The sequence below is a fragment of the Lissotriton helveticus genome, chromosome 2_1, assembly GCF_964261635.1.
Source record: "Lissotriton helveticus chromosome 2_1, aLisHel1.1, whole genome shotgun sequence".
In the NCBI taxonomy this organism is placed as follows: Eukaryota; Metazoa; Chordata; class Amphibia; order Caudata; family Salamandridae; genus Lissotriton; species Lissotriton helveticus.
Genome location: NC_136059.1, coordinates 414,339,621 through 414,354,335, shown reverse-complemented (window position 1 = coordinate 414,354,335; position 14,715 = coordinate 414,339,621).

Genomic DNA, 14,715 nt, shown 5'->3' with positions numbered 1-14,715 from the left:
GTGGGACAGAGCCCGATTTGAGGGAGAGGTTGATTATTTCGTTGATGATGGGGTTTATTTCATCAATGATGATATGAAGGATCTTGGGGGGACAAGGGTCAGAGGGAGAGCCTGATTTGCATGAGAGAATCACTTCTCTGGTTTGAGTTAGAGTTACCGGAGAGAAATGAGTGAGGCAATTTGTGGTCGGGCGAGATTTGTCAAGCTCTGAGAAAGAGAACACCGGGGGGGAAGGGGGAAAGTTGATATGAATAGAGCTTATTTTTTCCTCGAAGTAGTCGGAGATCTTATCGCACAGCTCTTGTGACGGGGGGATCTCCGGTTGGAGGGCTTTTGGTTTGGTAAAAGACTTTACTATGGAGAAGAGGGTTTGTTGTTTCTGATTGGCGGCATTGATGGCGTTTACATAGTAGGTTTTTTTAGCTGATTTTATAGTTGAGAGATAATTTTTTCTCAGGAGTATGTAGTTGCTACGATCGTCGTTGTCGTATGATCTACGCCACTTGCGTTCTGCTTTCCTGCAGAGGAGGTGGGCGGCGGTAAGGTCAGGAGTATACCAGGGTGCTTTGTTTTTCGTTATTTTTAGGGTGTTGACTTTTTTATTGGGTGGACATCGTTCGGAGATTTCTTGCGAAAGCCATTTGTTGAAAGAAACAGCATCTTTATCGATGTTTCCAGAGGAAGGGGGGGCGTTAGAATGGGAGAGGGGGTGAGAGATAAGACTTGCCTGCACAGTTTTCCAATTAATGGAGTGAGTGTGTTGGCGGATTGGTTTTTTGCAGTTAGAAGGGAGGACATTGAGAATGTGGAAAGGGATCAGGCTGTGATCCGACCAGATTTGGGGAATGGGGGGTGAGGTGGAGATGGCTGGGAAATTAGAGCAGACACCGTCCAGGGTATGACCAAGGGAGTGTGTGGGCAGCTTGACACTTTGTTGAAGGTCGAAGATGTCCAATGTCTGCAGCAGGTTACTGGTGGAGGGGTCGATCGGTATTTCTAAGTGAAGATTAAAATCGCCCAGGAGGGTGAAGTGAGGGTAGCGGAGAAGGAAATGACCGAGTGCGTCGTTGAGGGAACCGAGGAATTTCGTCGCATTTCCCGGCGGGCGATAGATCAGCCCACCTGAAAAAGAGAGGGTGTGGCTAAGCTTGATGGAAAAACCTAGTCCCTCGGCATCGGTGAGGGGGTCGAGGCAGAATGTGTGACAACTGAAGGAATTCCTTAAAATGACCGCGACACCTCCACCTCTCCCTTTCAGTCTATCCTGTCTGTGGAAGGAGTACCCTGAGGGGAGGGCGATGGCAATGTCAGGGTTACTGTCTTCAGTAAGCCAGGTCTCGGTGATCATAAGGCAGTCCAAGTTGTGGTCAATAATAAGGTCGTGGATGTCCTGACTGTGTTTACACATGGACCTGGCGTTAATTAGACCTCCGGTGAAACAAGGTTGCGTAGGAGGGGTTGGCTGATTCGTGGCGAAGTTGAGGGTCCAACGACAATTATTACAACTAGTGGGACCAAATGTAGTTGAGAGGTCGAGTTTGCAGGGGCAGTCCGATCTGCCTTGAAGTTTGCGAAGGACATTGGGTGCATACCTGATGCCAAGAGGGTGTTGGGCAGGGGTTCCTGCGCCTGGCGCGGTCTTGGCGCGGACGGGCGCAGACGGGCTTCCCTTAGGCGCGCCTTCGGCGCGCAAACGGCGCTCCCGCTGCGCTCGTCCGCTGCGCGACCTCTGAAAGCACATTTGTAGGGGCAAGGAAGGGGGCGTGGCCTAAAAAGGGGGCGGAGCCAGCGCGCACGCCGCTGGCGATGGCGGCTGCAAGCAGGAAGCAGGAGAGCGCGAACAGCTATTACTATCAGCTGTGCGCTGAGTGAGAGCGAGCACTGAAAAGTGCTTGGTGAATTAAAAAACAAACAATAACAACAGTGACACCACACAAGAACACGAGTGCAGTGTTAAGAACAATTTTTAAAAGAGCAGTGGAGTACCTCCAGAACCCGGCTTTCCGCCTCAGGTCTGGGACAAGGTTTACACTACCGCTAGGAATCAGCGGGTTTAAGTAGGGTGATCAGGGGGCGTGGCCTAAAAAGGGGGCGGAGCCAGCGCGCACGCCGCTGGCGATGGCGGCTGCAAGCAGGAAGCAGGAGAGCGCGAACAGCTATTACTATCAGCTGTGCGCTGAGTGAGAGCGAGCACTGAAAAGTGCTTGGTGAATTAAAAAACAAACAATAACAACAGTGACACCACACAAGAACACGAGTGCAGTGTTAAGAACAATTTTTAAAAGAGCAGTGGAGTACCTCCAGAACCCGGCTTTCCGCCTCAGGTCTGGGACAAGGTTTACACTACCGCTAGGAATCAGCGGGTTTAAGTAGGGTGATCAGGGGGCGTGGCCTAAAAAGGGGGCGGAGCCAGCGCGCACGCCGCTGGCGATGGCGGCTGCAAGCAGGAAGCAGGAGAGCGCGAACAGCTATTACTATCAGCTGTGCGCTGAGTGAGAGCGAGCACTGAAAAGTGCTTGGTGAATTAAAAAACAAACAATAACAACAGTGACACCACACAAGAACACGAGTGCAGTGTTAAGAACAATTTTTAAAAGAGCAGTGGAGTACCTCCAGAACCCGGCTTTCCGCCTCAGGTCTGGGACAAGGTTTACACTACCGCTAGGAATCAGCGGGTTTAAGTAGGGTGATCAGGGGGCGTGGCCTAAAAAGGGGGCGGAGCCAGCGCGCACGCCGCTGGCGATGGCGGCTGCAAGCAGGAAGCAGGAGAGCGCGAACAGCTATTACTATCAGCTGTGCGCTGAGTGAGAGCGAGCACTGAAAAGTGCTTGGTGAATTAAAAAACAAACAATAACAACAGTGACACCACACAAGAACACGAGTGCAGTGTTAAGAACAATTTTTAAAAGAGCAGTGGAGTACCTCCAGAACCCGGCTTTCCGCCTCAGGTCTGGGACAATTTTTAAAAACAAAACATAGACTGTGGGTGCCCCGAGTGGGACCTGGTCTTCCAATTGTATAATTAAATAAAATGGCCTTGCTGCTTCACCATTCAAGTGGGAGGCTGTTCATAATTATTCTCTGCTCCCTCCCAGAAGCACCCCATAGTTCCCTGCATGGGTTTTTTTCTTACAATTATGATTTTTCGTGGGGCCCCAAGGAGAAGTAGAGGCTCCATCTACAGTTCTCAAAATATGTGTGGGTTGCTGCAAGAATCAGAACAGCCCCCCTGGAAAGTAAAAAAAGAAAACTGTAGGTGTCCTGGGTCGATGAATGCATGCTCCCAGCAGAGATTGCCATTGTTTTAGAGCACTCTGACTGAAGCTGTTTGCTCTTCAGCTGGAGTGTAAGAACTCCTTGTGGTTGGCTCTATGGCTGCACTTTGTGGCCTGATAAGTGTTAAATAAAGACTCAAACTTATATTTGTGGTTGCTTCAAATATGAATGCTTTATTTTGTGACAATAATTATAATGCATTGTGTTTTTATAAGGATTGCTTTCAAATCTGATTATTGATAAAATATTTTGGTGATTTTTTGACAAAGTCATTAGGTCTGCTTTAAACAGTTTGATGTTCTGACCCCTTGCTAAAGCCAATAGGCCAGCCTAGCTGGTGTTTTGACTCTTTGACAAAGCCAGTAGTTCTGCTTTACTTAAAATGTCATCTCTTTATATTGTTACTGTACAGATTTTTAAAAACTCACAAATCTACTGAAAAAAACTAAGGTTAAAGTGATGTCATAGTTAGGTCTGTTAATAGCATCTTACTTTACATTTAAAAACTTTAGAAATTCACTGAAATTTTTTTTAAAGTTATATTATAGTTAGGTGATAATGCCAGTTAAAATGTAAAGATTTAAACCTAAAAAACGATCTAAAACTCGTGCCTTCCCAATGCGCTACTTGTGACCTCACATAGTACATCATTCATAGCATGTCCTGTGACATCATTGAAAACATCACTGATAATATCTGACATTCCATCATTGATGACAGTACTGTGCATGGTGGGAGTGCGGTTTATAGGTATTTCAGTTAATTATAACTGGTGCATTTTACAGTTTTTTATGCTTAAAACATTACACTTAGCTGATATTATCATCTTTATATATAGTCACCTTTGTTTTTTATATATTTCAATAAAATATGACCATCGTGGAGGTGACGTAGGCCCAATGAAGCACGTTGGCTGTGGTTTATGTATTTTAATGCACATTTGGTTTTCCTTATCTCCTTTTGTTGCTGGTGCCGCTGCGACTGCTGGATGAGGATGCTGCAGCATAGAGTGAGACAGATATACATGTGTGTGTGTGTGTCTGTCTGTACTGTAGATCGTCAATGTATCTGAAGATTTCTTATTTCAATCAATCAATCAAACCAATCAGTCTTTATTTCATCATAGAACAAAGTGATCCTATAAAATACAAATTAAGAATTGTTAAAAAAGAAGAAAATAAAGCATTTGTAACAATAAAAATTACAATCTCACAATTAATATTAAAAATATTAAAAACCACTTCACATCATCCTCAATTATAATATATAAGTGCACACCCGGATTAAATATCCATGAAGCAATAAAAAAATACTGCATTGAGGCTCAAGAAATGAGATGTGCAACAGACAATGATTTGCGCTTGTGAATAGCTGATTTTAGAAAGCAACCCCCATAAAAGCCGATTGTAGGATTCACAAGTTGGCTGAGAAAATACATAGCAGGCCTATAGTGAAAAAAACCATATAATTTGAGAATGGGTTTTAAAAAGTATTTAGTTAAGGATTTGTAGTTTTGAAAACAATGAAGAAATGGTCCAGGGTTTGAACTGAAAACTCATCACATGGGTACACGAGAATAGAGGCTTTGTCAAACTAGCATTGGAAAAACATAGGGCCTCATTTATGAGGCGATGCGTCACTTTTACGCCGCCGGTGCGTCACTTTTTGTGACGCACCAGCAGCGTAAAAAATGTGCCTTGTTGCACCATATTTACAAAGTGACGCATCTACCTAGATGCGTCACTTTGTAAACCCCTGCGCTACATTATACCTACGCCAGGTATAATGTATGCAGGGGGGGCGTTCTGACGCAAGAAAGGGTCATGGAAGTGACGCAGTGAAATCTATAAGATTTCACTGCGCCACTTCTAGGACACAAATGCGTCAATTTCTTACGCCTGCTTCACAGCAGGCGTAAGACTGACGCAAGCCTTTTCACATGGGGCTTGTCCCATGTGAAAGGATACATTGCTGGAGTTGCGTCACTTTTGTGACACACTCCAGCAATGCGTCACTTTTGCGCAATACAGATACGTCAGAAATTCTGACGTATCTGTAACTCCTTGCGCCATGATGCGTCATACTGTTAATATGACGCATCATTGGTGTCGCAAGGAGGACGTAGTGAAAAGTGACGCATCACTGTTTTCACGCAGCGATGCGTCACTTTTCATAAATGAGGCCCATAGCATTTACCTGTTTGACTTTAACTAAAATTGAGTAAGGAGGGACCTTTCTCTGGGGTTAGGAACCCAGGATAGATATGGCTCTATATGGGATGTTGTTTGAACCAAAACATAATCCAACAAGGAACATTTCTTAATTTCGTCTTGCTCTCTAGATGCAGTCACAAGTTTAGAAAATAATGACTTGGCTTTGGGAATATTCCCCTTGATTAAGGGATGTGGGCAGGAAAATAAATTATTACAGCCAATAGCATTTGCAACAGATTCTCACACCTCAGGAAGTCTTGAAGGATTTCCCGGTTTAGGCCAGTATGTTTATTAGACCAGATAGTTATCCAGAGGGTTGGGGGTTCAACCTTGAGGAAATCTTATATATAGGTAGAGCCCTTCCTCATGCATAAAATAATGTGGAGTTGAATGGGGCATTCCTAATAATCGCTGGCAGAATCCGTTCTCCTCCACCTGGACCTTTAGTCCTCCGAGTAGCCCTAAATCCCAGCATGACACGCTAAAACTGGTAAACATTTTTGTGAGTATACTTCCAGGGCTTGTTTGATTGGCGTATTGCCAACGTTTTGCACAATATTAAATAAGGCCCTCACTGATTGATTGAAGAGCAGGCAACAATTTGTATTCAAGGGGCCCAAGGATTTTTGGAGTCAAACAAAATGCCAACATAAGGAATATGTGCAACCTTTTCTATGTGCTTGCCATGAATCCAAAAAGAGCTAATTTTAACAGGTGTCCGGCAAAATACCATATTTCTAGTTTTGGAGATCTAAATAAAAAATATCCATGAAGTTGTCAAAACTATGAACTAGTGCCTGAAAACCATGAGCAGTGTGTGTCATCAGGTCCGAGTCATCCGCATAAAGTAGAGCCAGAACTAGGGTAGATTTGGTCCTAGGAAGCTCCTTCCCAGCAATCTGTAAGAAAGTATTCAAGCAGTTGATACGTAAAAGAAACAGGATAGGAGAGAGAACACAGCCTTGCCGGCCTCTGCGTTGTCGATCAAAAGTACTTGTGAATTCTCTTTCCATCCTGTACCATATGGAGTCATTAACCCCACAATGTAGGGCCTACGAAAAATGTACCAGCTCCTCACTGAGGCCCATCTCAAAGAGTATCTACAACAATCTATTGCGTTTAACACTGTTGAAGGTGTTGCTGAGATCCATAAATGACAAAAGCAGTGCTCCCCTCTTGACAGTTGTGTATTTATTGGTGATGAGGTAAATATTGAGACATTGTTCTACTGTGCCCAACCCCTCTCCAAAGCCATATTGTATGGGGGAAACACTTGATTACTGGCTGCCCAATTCTCGATCCTATTGAGAATAATGTGTCCAATGATTTTTATTGTTGAATCGGAGAGAGATATGGGGCCACAACAACGAGGGTCTTGCCGACAACAGCCCGTTTTATAAACTGGAACAATGACAGCAGAGGGCCATGAATTCGGAAGATCACTTGTTACAGCTGAATTAACCGCATTCCTGTTGACTGGGACCCAGATGACCACGTTTTCTTTATAGATGTTCACTGTTACCCTGTATTGGCCAGTGGCCTTCCTAGATGGGCTTGCACAGATGGTCTTGTATACCTCCAACTGATCAAATCTCAGCTTGGGCGATGGTTGTATCAGTGGGCTGGGAGTAGATTGCCTTAAAATGCTCGAAACATCAGACCTCCATCCGTTCGGTGATTAGGAAGCCCTCCCATCCTAACCTGGATAGTCTGCCCAAAGTCAGATGACAGGCACATATTCCTAGAGAATGAGGAGAGTCAGCCGGGCTCATTGACGTCCGATAGTGGTGCACACAGTTTTTTACACAGAAAACGAAATCACCATAATTACTGAAGTCTAATAGGCCAAAAGACTGAGAAAGGTTATTGGCCGTTGATAGGGGTAAAATGTGAATGCCATTGTCCATAATTTGAAGCTAACGATGCGGAATCAAGATGTTTCTAGGGATAACTGTAGACCTGACATGTATGATAACCCAATCCCCTTGGATAAACTTTGTAGAAGGACCAACCCAGGGAACAAGCGGTACCATCAGGATATTCTTGTGGTTCTGAGTGTTAAATATAGAGTGTCTGGCAAGCCAGTGGCACACCTTGTTTGGCTAGGGTCTTGCAATGAAGGTACACCTTCCAGGACCACAAAGTAAGGGCAACATGCAGCAGGATGGTTGATCAATGGTAATGAGTGTGCAAGGCAGGGCTCATGAGCAGCGAAAAGGGAGGGTTCACAAGGCACAGGAATACTGGAAGCTCCTTCCTCAGTCGCCGGAGCAGGAGGGGGAACAGGTAACGAGGGATTACATCTGGCTGGGGAAAAGTGAGATAAGAAAAAATGCAAACGGATTGGGCCTAGAAAGAGATAGCTGTCTAGTTGCAATGGAAGCAGTGGCAAACTTCTGTTTGTGCTGGCATGTAGTTAACATGTTTCCCACCTCTGCCTCCAGCTTGTCCAATTTCTCCCTTAGGGGAGCAAGATGGTCCTTAAGAGCAGTTATAAATTAATTGAAAGCAGGAGCGCAAGAAGTCATTGGAAACAACTGAAAGTTTGAGATCAGCAGTAACTGGCAGTGCCAAACAGATTTAGGGGGTCTTTGACAGCTCTTGGAGTTTCCGCTTGCGCTTTGGCAGCCGGACTGCGTGCAAACAAAGGTGGAGCTCATAAGTACTTTTTAGGCCTAAAAGTGGAGGCATAGGAGGGACCCAGGCATTTCTCACACGTGTCTCACACTGCGATGAGTGAGGAGCGCTTTTGAAGCGTGATACATCATCCCCCTCCTCCTAGGCAACAGATGATATGGCAAAGCCTGCTAGGGAAAGTAGTCCTACCCCAGCAGACCAGACAAGGCAGAGTCTCAGTTAGCTCATTCTGCGCCGCAGTGAGTGAGGAGCACTTTTGAAGTGCAATGCATCAGCCCCCTTCTCCTGGGCAACAGATGGTATGGCAAAGACTGCTGGAGGATGGAGTCCCATCCAAGCAGGTTGGACAAGACAGAGTCTCAGTTAGCTAATTTTTCTTTCTGTACATTCTACTTTAAAATGCATTTTAATTCACACTTGCGTATTGCACCATGTTACATCTTTACTATTGCTTTGTTGGTATGTTACATGTAAAAAAACGAAATATACATATGTAAATATACATATAATTTAACTTCCACTAAAATCTAATACAGAATATCCCATTTTAGGTATCTGTATTTCAGATATATACATGTGTTCATACAACTGTGCTTGCATGCATTTTGTACAACCGTATACATATTCCACACTTTAGTAATAGTTTCTTATGTTATGGCTTCATCTAAATGTAATATAATAAATATTCATAAACAGTCCCCTTTTGAGCGATGACATATGGGATAAAGTACCCCCTATATACTGCAAGTTACTGAGGAGTAACATGACCATATAAAAGACTTCCTTTGTGAGGTTATGGAACTCCGAAGTGACTTGCAATATCCTTATATCCAATATCCAGGTAGGGCAGTTGGTACTTTATTCCTTAGGATCATCACCTTTACCACAAACCACCTAAATCCTGTATGCGTAGCTCATTCATATGGAAGAGAGAGCATGTTTGCAAAATGAAGTATTATTATAGGATCTCTGCTGCAAAATTAGATATTTGTTGCAAAAATAGAATCAGCTTAATGCAAGGCAGTTTTAAAAAAAAGCCAAGTAGTTTGAAATGTTTAGCAATGTGCAGACAAAATCTAACTTTTCTATAATTACCTTAGGGGTGCAACACATAAACATGTTATCATAAATAGCTCCTTTCTGCTTGCCACTATACAGCTAGAAACACAGAGCAGAAAAAAAAACCTGCAATGTTTTGTTTTGTTCCTTAAGCAGTTGCTTCATTGGGATCTGTGACCTGACCTTCCTTTCTCATTGGCTGTTTAATCTGGCAGCAGGCATTGAGACATCCTAACTCAACTGCAATACGTTATTACAGTTGATTTCTGACATAATTTCTTTTATATTGGGTGACTGTATGTCACAAGCTGCCTATTATTAAACAAATATAGACAGGTTTTTATATAGGGATTGCAGAATCTCATGTATGACAATCTTGATAAAACGTCTCACAGATAACATGAGCTAAGGCATGCTACATGGTTTAATGGCTGACAATTTTACATTGAGCTTAAGCTTACTGAGTGATATAGGCTTGAGGTGCAAACAAGAGAATCCCTTCATCCAACATGGCTTTTGTATCTTGACATTTATGTGGCAGGCATCACAGACAATGTGATTCAGACTGTAATGTCATTTGATGGATGCAAGAGCACTCAAAAACTTCACCACTATATATTTTAATATGAGATAAGGTTTTTGCAAAAGCTAACTAGTGTGCTGCTCCCACAGCTCCTCTTATGGAGCTGGGACATTGTAGGCAGGAGGTGCCGCAGTGCCTGTATTAGACTATTTTGGGCCTGATTACGTGTTAAGATGTTATTTATTGCCCCTGATTAAGAATGATACCACAAGGCACGTTATTTATTGAGCGCAATAAATAACACTTATTTTGAGTTCATGGGGAATACCATGTGGATTTTAATGCATAACGCACCGAAATCTGCATGATGTGGTAAATACAATATGTTTTCCCATGTTAAATTTCAGCAGGTTTGACCTGCCAAAATTTGACGCGCATGGAGTTATTTGACGCATCTGATAATTATCAGGGGCCACATGTATCATAAAAGCATTTTACAAAAAACAAATAGTGATTTTTACCAACTCCCTTTTTGGCAATCACAAAGTGTTATGTATACAAAGGATCAACAAAGATTTAGCGATTCCCTAATGTTATCTAATATACAGCCTGATTCATGAAGCGAAATTGCGCCCGCAATGGCTGCGAAAATGCAATTGCGGGTGCAAAACACGGAATCGGCATTCAAGTACAAAATAGCGAATTCGCAAACACAGAATAGCGATTCAAATAGCGATTACGCTATAATAGTCGAAGAGTCCCGGTAGTCGCACATTAGCGATACGGAAATAGCGACCAACCACGGAATCTGCGAAATGAATAGCGAAACGCAATTTATTCTCAATCGGCATTCATGAAAAAGAAACAATAGCGGAAAACCCCAAAATCGCATTTTTGCGCGGCGCAAATTAAGGACAACTCAAAGCAGGTGGTAACCATAAAAGCCATGATTAAGTAAAATTTGAAAAACAGTTGGCCAATCACCAACAGGTCCAGGCCTGACCAATCACACATAAGGACATTCAGCAGCAGCATTAGGCGTTCCACAATGCCAGGAATGTACATGGTGGTGAGGCGGCGAAGGCTACAGCGAGCAGCACGGAGGAGACGCATGAGGCAGGAAAGGATTTACCGGCAGCGGTTCACCTTGCTGGGCCAAACCAGAGAACAGATTTATGCCAAATACAGGCTGAATGGGGAAATGATCACCTGGCTGATACAAGAACTTGACCCCCTCATGCAGCACCCAACAAGGCGAAACAATTCTGTGCCTACACATGTGCAGGTATTGTGCAGCCTGCACCTCCTGGCCTCCGGCAGTTTCCAGGGCATAGTAGCGGCTGCTGGGGGGATATCCCAGCCCACCATGTCACGCTGCCTCCACACTTTTGTTGACGCCATGCTCACCCAGCTCCACCGCCACATCACATTTCCCACGAGCCAACAGGAATTGGACCTGACAAAACTACAATTTTACAATGTAGCCCATTTTCCCCATGTCCTCGGCTGCATCGACTGTACCCACGTCGCCATCTGCCCACCAGCTGCCACGGAGTATATGTACCGCAACCGGAAGTCCTACCACTCCCTCAACATACAAATGGTCTGCAATGCCAAGACCATCATCACTGACATTGTCGCACAGTACCCAGGGAGTACCCATGATTCCTTTATCTTCAGGCACAGTGGACTCCACACACGACTGCTCAGAGGAGAGTTTGGGGAAGGACACCTACTTGATAAGTACACTTTGTCGACAATGTCACATTGCAATGAAGTCACTGCGCTGCACAGGCAATCAACATCTGCTCCTCTCATTCAGGTGACAGTGGCTACGCCCTACGGGAATACCTCCTGACCCCTTACCTCAACCCTGCCACACCTCAGCAACGGCGCTACAACGTTGCGCACATCCGGACAAGGAACTGTATAGAAAGGACATTTGGCCTGCTCAAGAGCAGGTTCCGTATACTGCACAAGACAGGTGGGGCCATGTATTACAGTCCTGCTGCGTGCTGCCGCGTTGTGGCTGTCTGTGCAATGCTTCATAACATTGCAACCAAGCGCCGGGTACCTGTTGACATCTCAGGCAGTGAATCTGAAGGGGACGACCGGCCACCAGCACATGTGCACCATGCACGCGGGGAGAACCCAGCTGAAGGCCACAGACGTCGCAACCACATCACAGTGAACAATTTCTAGCACACCCTCTTCCCCCACCCCACATATCACAATTGCATGCAAAATGTAATGATTACACAAGGCTAATGTGTGCAGCAAAAAAAATATATTTGTTTCATTCACAACAAAAAGGTAATCAGTCCAACTATTTACAAATACCAGTATTGCGTCATACTGCAGTGTGCATGTACTTGGCAGGCTTAGCGTCAGCCTGTGCCAGTGTTATGCAGACAGTGTCAATGGCGCCTCCTGCGCGTAATGCCCAAGCGCCTCTGAGGCTCTTCCTCTTCCTGGGCTCCTGTACCAGGCGTTGCCCTGGTGCTGCGCCTAGGTGGCGGGACCAGTGTGGCCGATTGGCTGCTCACGCTGGAGGCACCCTCACTGGCATCGTCGCCCCCTACAGTGGCCGGTAGCGCAGGTGTGTGTAGTGCCGTTACGGCGGTGGTTAGGTGCTCCAGCACCCTGGTGATGTCCTCACAGCACTGCACTAGTTGGTGCTGCTGGGTGAGAGAGCGCCGCGACAACTGGGTGGTGGCATTTGCTGCCACATAATTCGACCTGCTATAGGCCGACAGCCGGCTCATCAGCTGGTGGTGGCGCCGGCTCGCTACACTGCGGTGCTTGAGCAGCGCAGCAGTGTTCTCCTCCATGGCTGCAGTCATGCGGCCCATGGCCGCCGTCATGCGGTCCATGCGCTCTCCAACTCCCGCCACATTGCGCCCAATTTTGTTCAGCTGGAGCTGGATGGCACCTTGCTGCTGTGACTGGCGCTGGTGGATACGGAGCATGCGTCTCTCAACGCTCATGCAGGCATAGCGATGTCCGTTGCCCCTCCTGCTGATTGCCCGCGGTGTTGCCGCTGTCGCAGGCCCAGATCTATTGGCACTAGCTGCAGGTGGTGTTGCAGCAGGCGTTGCTGGTGCGGCAGGGACTGGGGGCACATTTGTGGGGTGCCTGGCTCTGGCTGCGGGTGGTGCGGCAGATCCAGATGCAGCTACGGTGGGGGGCCTGGCCTTGGCTGCGGGTGGTGCGGCAGATCCAGATGCAGCTACGGTGGGGGGCCTGGCCTTGGCTACGGGTGGTGCGGCAGATCCAGATGCAGCTACGGTGGGGGGCCTGGCCTTGGCTGCGGGTGGGATGCTAGATGCAGGGGCCACAACGTTGGTGGGGGGCCTGGCTGCTGGTGTTGTTTGAGCGGCAGGGGCTGGTGCCTGGCTTCCTGGTTGTGATTCCTCCTCCTGGGCCTCCTCATCTATCAGCAGCCTCTCGCTGTCACTGCTGTCTGCGCCACCTGTGAGGGTAAGTGGATACTCATTAGTTGCATGTGACTGTCAGACGTGCTGATGTTACATGCATGCTGGGTGACATTCCCTGGATGGCAGTGGATTTGCGAAATTTGGGACCTGTCTGGCTGCATTGGGGTACTACTACATTGTGGACATACTACATCTCCCACAATGCTTCAGGGCATTCCCTGATGCGCAACAAAGGCATGACTAAGGGCCAATAAGTGAGCCTATTTGGTCAGGGACGGTCATAGGGGACAGGGTCGCAGTCGCATGCCACTTACCTTGGGTGTCTTGGGTGGGGCGGGAGGAGTCCAGAGGGGTCACGCCAACGCACGCCTCCCTCTCAAGGGTGTCCTCGACCTGGTCCTCCAGAGGTGTGTTGGGTGGGACTGTCGGTCCGCCACCTCCAGTGCCCGATGCCTCTCCAAGGCGCTCCGCCACCCTCTCTTTGGCACGACCTCGGAGGTCGTACCAGCGCTTCTTTAGCTCCTCCAATGACCTATCGGCCACACCCACCGAGTTCACGCTGGCAGCTATACCCAGCCAGATCCTCCGCTTGTCTTGCTCTGGGACCTTTCTGGAGTTTGCCCCAAAGAGCCGGTCATGGTTGGCCACCACCCCTTCAATGAGGTTCTCGAGCTCCTGCTCTGAGAACTTGAGCTTTCGCTTTCGTCCTGCGCTGTTGCTGGGGCCAGGGACAGCTTCCTCAGACATGGCAGTGGATATGTCGCTATTTCAGTCGGTAGAGAAGTCGCTATCGCTGTTTTAGCGTCTGCTTCCGACTTGCTCCCTCGGAGGTTTGCCTCGCTGTGGTGTTTGGGGGTGGGAACTGCCTGCTTCCTGGTTGTGATGTCATCACTGTGCTCGGAAAGCGACTTCCCGTTTTCCCGATCGCGCGAGAATGCGAGTCGCATTCCCGATCGCACGGGATTGCGAGTCGCTATCCCGATCGCACGGGATTGCGAGTCGCTATCCCGATCGCACGGGATTGCGAGTCGCTATCCCGACGCAGGTAGCCGGGAATAGCGATTTTTCTGCGAATTTTGTTGGTCGCTAACGGATTTAGCGCCCGCGTGCGAGTCGCTATTTTTTCCCCGAAAAGTACATGAATGCCGTTTTGCGTTTCCTCAATAGCGAGTCGCTATTACTCGCTATTAGGGACACGCAAAACGGCCCGTACATGAATCAGGCTGATAGATTCAGTAAATAGGCAATCGCTATTAGGTAATACTACTGCCTTTGTTTCTATGGGTCTAAGGTATGCATGGTTTTGCATTAGCTAATTTGCGATTACCTATTTGGTATTCGCAAATTAGATCATTCAAAGCCAATGGTTCCCGGGGGCCTAAGGGCCCCCTGGAGCACCCCAATAAAAATTAATGTGCACATGTAAAGCATGCACATGCCCTAGGGGCATGTGTGCGCTACCTGGCACTTTAGAAAAATGCATTTTTCAAAATTTACACATAGTTAATATCCACTTGAATTTATTGGTAATAGCATTTTCCTAAAAGCACAGTATGCATTTAGAAAGTGC